Source organism: Salvelinus sp. IW2-2015, linkage group LG20, assembly GCF_002910315.2.
Source record: "Salvelinus sp. IW2-2015 linkage group LG20, ASM291031v2, whole genome shotgun sequence".
Lineage (NCBI taxonomy): Eukaryota > Metazoa > Chordata > Actinopteri > Salmoniformes > Salmonidae > Salvelinus > Salvelinus sp. IW2-2015.
In genome coordinates, this window is record NC_036860.1 from 21,630,138 (window position 1) to 21,636,818 (window position 6,681).

Consider the following 6,681-nt stretch of genomic DNA (forward strand, 5'->3'; position numbering starts at 1 on the left):
TTTCACTCTCCTTCAAATTTAAAACACTTTTTAGATTCTGTTGAAAAAGAAACCGGTTCTTTCACATGGGAAGCCACTGTATCACAAGTGGCTGACACATAGACATTACATTGTCCATGGGCTGACAGGGCATCAACTGATGAATGTTGAAKCTCCATCCATCAGCTGAGTAGAGGTGGAACCATAAACTTTAGGCTATGTCCCCTCAAATACAGCATGGCGGAGGACTTTACATTATTGATGAGGCCCCACTATGCATCTCTGCCGGGGTGAAGGATGGCTCAGGTCGGTCTTACTCAGCACTTCTGCTTCCAAAGCTCCATTATTTAGGCCGCGTCAGCATTACGTGAGAGAGAAGAGAGAGATACATGTAGGTGGAGAGAGGGGAGTGAGGTGAGAGAGAGGGGCGAGAGGAAAGAGAGGTCGTTCTAGGTGGATTGGTAGTGTGAGTGAGATGATGCTAAGGTAGCCATTTTGATCATTCACCATCGCAGTAAGCTATACCACTAGCTCTGGCCACTGTCAGATGTTCCCTGTCAACAGGCCAAGCTCATCAACTGTGGAGAGCTGCCCAGAAGGAAAGTGGCATCTCAATTGTTACACACACACACAGCTGGTCCATTGTAATGTATTCCTTACAGTACCCAAAGGACTAATGAAATCAGCAAGACCTTTCTGACATCCACCATCCAACATTCCTCCCTCAAACACTGATATATTCCACTGGCCAGACCTCTTTGGCTTAATTAGTATTTCATCCCTGGGGAAAYATGCACTAGGACAAATACACGGAGAACAATATGAAAAACCCCTGGCCTGCTGTACTGGAACATAGTCCATGACTATATTCCATTCCTTTCAAACAAACTACCGTGATAAGGAATGGATTAAGTGTCAAATATAAGGAGGCAGTCTAGAAATATAGTGGAACATGCTAGTGTAAATTTAGGTTGGGCGTCTGGCACTTACATAGCAGTGGTGTTAAGCACATGTTGCTGAAAAAAACACTATGTTTATAGTATATACACAACACGTCAAACATAAATGATGCCTTTGTTGATCCTCCTGCCTTGCCCTCATGAGGACAGATGACTGCTGTGAACACAAGGCCAGGCACCCAGTAGCTTTCCCAGATTGTTTTGTCTGGTGTATGTACACGGCTTGAACATTTCATGTGGCACGATACAATGGTATTACGCAACATAATGTGGCTTTGTTACAGTCTATTCTCAGCCCTCTAGGAGAAATCGCACCACAATTATGCCTTAGGTAGGGGTGATTAATTTTTTTATGGATTCAATGTTTTATTCATAGCCTCCGCGGCACTATTGCGATATATACACAGGAAGAACAGACACAGAACATGGCTGGATCTGCGATTGGTTTACATGCTACGGTGGACAAACAAATGCACATCCTGATAGGAAATACATAGTAATACATAGTAAATACATAGTTTAAAAGCTATTATCATCCGCCAAGCTGCTCTCTCTTATAAATATGGATGTTATTTCCCTGGGTTGCATGGGAAGGAAGATGAGTTGGGGGGAGGGGGGGGGGGGGGGGGGTTGTCTCTCTCTGAACAAGGCCAGTAAGACCAGTTCTTCTATTCCTCTGTATTCTATTTGCCTACACTTCAACATCTCCACCCCACTGTGCGAGAAAAATATGTACAGCATATCAAATGTTCCCTTCCTCTGGCTCTTCCCACTATTGTCGAGGTGAATGACAAAATATCCCTAGACCATGTTTGCTGAATTGGAGAGAAAATGGGAAAACAACAGGTATAGGACAGAGAGCTATGGAGATGTCTGCTGTCTACATCAGAGTTTCCCAAACTCGGTCCTCAGGACCCCAAGGGGTGCCTGTTTTGATTTTTGCCCGAGCACTACACAGCTGATTCAAATAATCAACTAATCATCAAGCTTTGATAGACCAAAACGTGCACCTCTTGGAGTCCCGAGGACCAAGTTTGGGAAACACTGGTCTACATTAACTGACACTATGTAATTATTACTGTGGAAGCATTAGGCTGCTATCTGTCTCGGAACTGGAAAAACTATGGGTCATAAATAAGCATTTACTCAGTGTAAAAAAGCGGCTCCGCCACAGTTCTGAGAACAGCAGCACCCAGGGAAACAGAGTTGYTTCCCTTTTACTCCTTTACAGAAATCCTGAAATGTTGGCTGAAGTGAATGAACCCCATTTAAAAGGGACATGACACATGTAATGTCATGGCAGAATGATTGGATCTTGAACTGTTGAAAGAGATGTTCCTGAAGATTGAAAACAACCTCAGTATTTTTAACGACCTCCCGTTTTGGACTCGGCGTATACACGTCTGGCTCGTACATGAAAAATAAACGATCTACAGTCTTTTTCCCAGTGGAAAAAGACCATCCTTACATTCTAACCTGCCGTCAAGACACGCCGTGCTTGTTCCTGTCATGTAGTGAACGCGCACTCTGAAGCAAGTTTTCAAGTGGCTGCATGGCTTACCATTAGCTGTTTTGATGACAGCAGATATAATTTGAATAAATTGATCAAATCCATGCATCATAAGTTACAAAAAACATCAGAAATTAGAAGTTTGATCTATTAGACCTCACTATTATTTTTATGCTTATTTGCTTATTGTAACATTTGTGCTTTTAGAAAACCTCAACATTGTGCTATTGATTTTGTGTACGTGTGGTATGTTGTTGTTGTTGGTGACAGTATTATTGAAAATATAAAATAATTGAAAGAACGACTTTGTGGTAGTTTCATTTCCCTGTCAATGCATTTCTCTGCAAACCAGAAAATGCCTGGCATCACTGCCTGGTACGGCAACTTCTCGGCCTCTGACCGCAAGGCACTACAGAGGGTAGTGCGTACGGCCCAGTACATCACTGGGGCTAAGCTGCCTGCCATCCAGGACCTCTACACCAGGCGGTGTCAGAGGAAGGCCCTAAAAATTGTCAAAGGCCCCTGCCACCCCAGTCATAGACTGTTCTCTCTACTACTGCATGGCAAGCGATACCGGAGTGCCAAGTCTAGGACAAAAAGGCTTCTCGACAGTTTTTACCCCCAAGCCATAAGACTCCTGAACAGGTAATCAAATGGCTACCTGGACTATTTGCATTGTGTGCCCCCCCCCACCCCCCAACCTCTCTTTTACACTGCTGCTACTCTCTGTTTATCATACATGCATAGTCACTTTAACCATATCTACATGCACATACTACCTCAATCAGCCCGACTAACCGGTGCCTGTATATAGCCTTGCTACTGTATAAAGCCTCGCTACTGTTATTTTTCACTGTCTTTTTACTGTTGTTTTTATTTCTTTACTTACCTATTGTTCACCTAATTCCTTTTAGACAGTTCACTGTTGGTTAGAGCTTGTAAGTAAGCATTTCACTGTAAGGTAAATCTCTCTACACCTGTTGTATTCGGCGCACGTGACAAATAAACTTTGATTTGAGTTCAGACACGATCAGCCTACCTTTATTTTGTGTCAACCACCCATCAAAATGAAATAATTCCATGTATCCACATTTTGTCTTTCGAAACTTTCACACACAAATTCCACGTTATGGGGTAATCCAATGTGGGCACAACCGCAGCTGTTGATTGATTTGGCTGTCAACCGAACTTGATGTACAATGTTGATTGGCAGGTGGAATGATGTCCAAAGAGGTTGCAAGATTAAAGTGGGATCAGATCAGCAAAGTATTGTCCAATGAGGTTGCGGGGTGAGCCCAACATACACAGGTTGTCTTTTTGGGGGGCACATGCTATAGAGGATAAAGAACAATGACGTTGTACACAATTTTCAGGGACCGGTTGTTGCTCGTGAGCGTTACATTCAAAACTACTGGCTGCAATTATACAAAACCTTTATAAAACATCTTTAAATGGCGCCTGATGCTGCATTATAATGCGGAGTAATGGAATCCATTGCAAACAAACGCCTCATTGTATTTGAATTCCGTTGGCTTGTCAAACACAACAATGGCAGCACAGGCAGATAATAACACACACATTTGAATTCAATTCAGTCAAAGCTGTTATCAGCAGGTGAAAGGACATGTCTCACTGAGTGAAGTATGAGGTTAAATAGAAATGAGACGGAACATTCTAAAATGGGCTATCATGCTCTAGTAGCCATGGCCACCACCAGCATGCGGTTACACACTCTGTAGAACCCCCAGTACACCACAATCACACTTCAAAAAAATWAAATGGGGCATTTATTTTTTTATTTGTTTCATGAAAAGGCAAATTAGAGAATTTCAGTTAGTTGTGTCCCGAGCAGCCCAGMAAAWTGATCAGGCAGGAAGAGCTTGCTTAGTGGGTGAGAGAAAAGAAGACTAGGTAGCAGCTTGGTTTAATTAGATCTCTGTCTGTGACACAGCTGTTCAGAGTGGAGGCTCTCTCTCGGTGCTCCCTGACCCATCATTTCACAGCCKACTGGTAATGAGATTGATCCTGCTTGCCCAAAAATGGAGAGAAGAGAGCAAGCAGGTGCCACCACCACTGCCACAGACAGCAGGCCTTTCCCTCGCTGTCAAAATCTGCCCCATCACCACCAACTTGCCTTTCAAAACCACAGAGATAGGAAGAATTTCAGGAAGTTGAAGAAGATATTTGCATCCCAAGCTTCCATGCCTATGGCCTGCAGTTAAAGGGCTGCATGCTCATTTAAGGCACATCACATGATCCTGGTTGTCTGTGAGTGTTTGATGGTGAATATATCTAAGATCAGAAGAGCAAGCTCTCTTTTCCATGTTGAATATTGCCTTCAGAACAGCCTCAATTCGTCGGGGCATTGCCTTTTCTGGGTCAAGATCACTTTCCCAGTCAAAATTCAAGCCGAGATCTACCGCTCAGATTTTTTTTACACATCTTAAATGTAACAGTTCTGTAGGAATGAGGTTTGTGCAGTAGGCCTAATACATTATCACAGCACATTGGCTATATGCCTGGCCTGCCAATATTGTTCTTCTCAGACCATATCTTATATTTCAAAACTTGAGCTTTGATTACAAAATAGATCAGTTGGTGTAGCACTTGCGAGGCACAGCTCAGGATACATTGAAATAATTTGATAACAATTCGCTTTTTTGTTGGTCATGGTGCTTTCAAGACAACTGGGAACTCGGGAAAAAAACGAGGTCAAATCATGACGTCAATGATCTTCAGGTTGGAGATCTAGGGTGTGTTCATAAATTCAATCTGGAGTGCCAGAGTGCACTCGTAAATTTAGAGCGTTTCGCTCTGGAAGCSTTCAGAGCGCACTGGACGCTCTGGCCGAGGAGTGGGGTTGATCCGAGCGCTCTGACCTCACAACGGCAGTCAAGCGCCCAAGCTAATTGGCTAACGTTGGCTAGCTACTTCCAGACACATATGAGAGAACACCTCACTCTGACCCTTTTACTCGCCCTAGCAGAGCTGGTTAGGCTGTTTTCATGTTATCCAGAGCGTTGGTGACTAACTGTACTGCTGGCAACAATTGAATGACCCTTTTTTTGCCTATGTTTACTGACACCGGCCATATTCAACGGGTGTTGAGCGTTCATAAATTCCTCAGTTATTCTGCGTTCTGGCACACAGACGACAGTGCTCTAAAATCGGAGTAGATAGCCGAATTGAATTTACGAACGCACCCCTAGATAGATGCCAGAGTTTCCGACTTGGAATTCCGAGTTGGATGACCGTTCAAAACGATTTTCCCCAGTCAGATCTTGTTTTTTTCAGAGTTCCCAGTTGTTTTGAACACGACATTCGTCTCAGAGGGAGGGAGAGAGCAGCAGAGGGTCAGCCTCTCATGGTCCCTGCTCTCTCTTTCCTTTCTTCTGCTGAGACTGACCAGAGACCTGATGGCGAAACTCTAGTCGCATAACATCATGCACAAATTCATTTTGTTCCTATGACCAGAGAAAGTGAAATATTCTTCGATATTCATTCACTCATTCATTCCAACTGCAACTCGTGTGGACATAGAGAGACGCGCTTTTTATATTTTGTAATAGTGATGAATAAAACAGTGTTGACAGTGTTGGATAAAAACCTAAACAACCTAAACATAAACTAACTGATAACAGCAGCTCTTTGCTGTATTCTTTGACAGTCCCTCTCTGGTCATGGTTTAAAAATGATGAAATCTCAAGTAGGCTAGTATCAAACTGTGCTGTGGCAMGGGTCGTAGAAGCTGTAGGCACGGTGATTTAAGCTGTCTGATTGGCCAGCACAGTAGGCACACTCAATTTGGCCACAGATCTCCCGGTCCGCCAGGTAGGCAGAGTTTGTCTTTTCAGACAAAGGAAATGGTCCCAAAATAGGAACACTTTGCCTACCCAGTGTACAGGGCTTTATCGTTGGCTTTTCTACAGAAAAGTTTGATGATCTATTAGGGATGCCTTGAAGATTGACCGGCTGATGACCACTGGACAACAAGGTGTCGAAGCGTTCCACAGGGATGCTGGCCCATGTTGACTCCAATGCTTCCCACAGTTGTGTCAAGATGTCTGGATGTCCTTTGGTTGGTAGACCATTCTTGATACACACGGGAAACTGTTGAGCATGAAAAACCCAGCAGCGCTGCAGTTCTTGACACTCAAACCGGTGCGCCTGGCACCTACTACCATACCCTGTTCAAAAGCACTTCAATCTTTTGTCTTGCCCGTTCACCCTCTG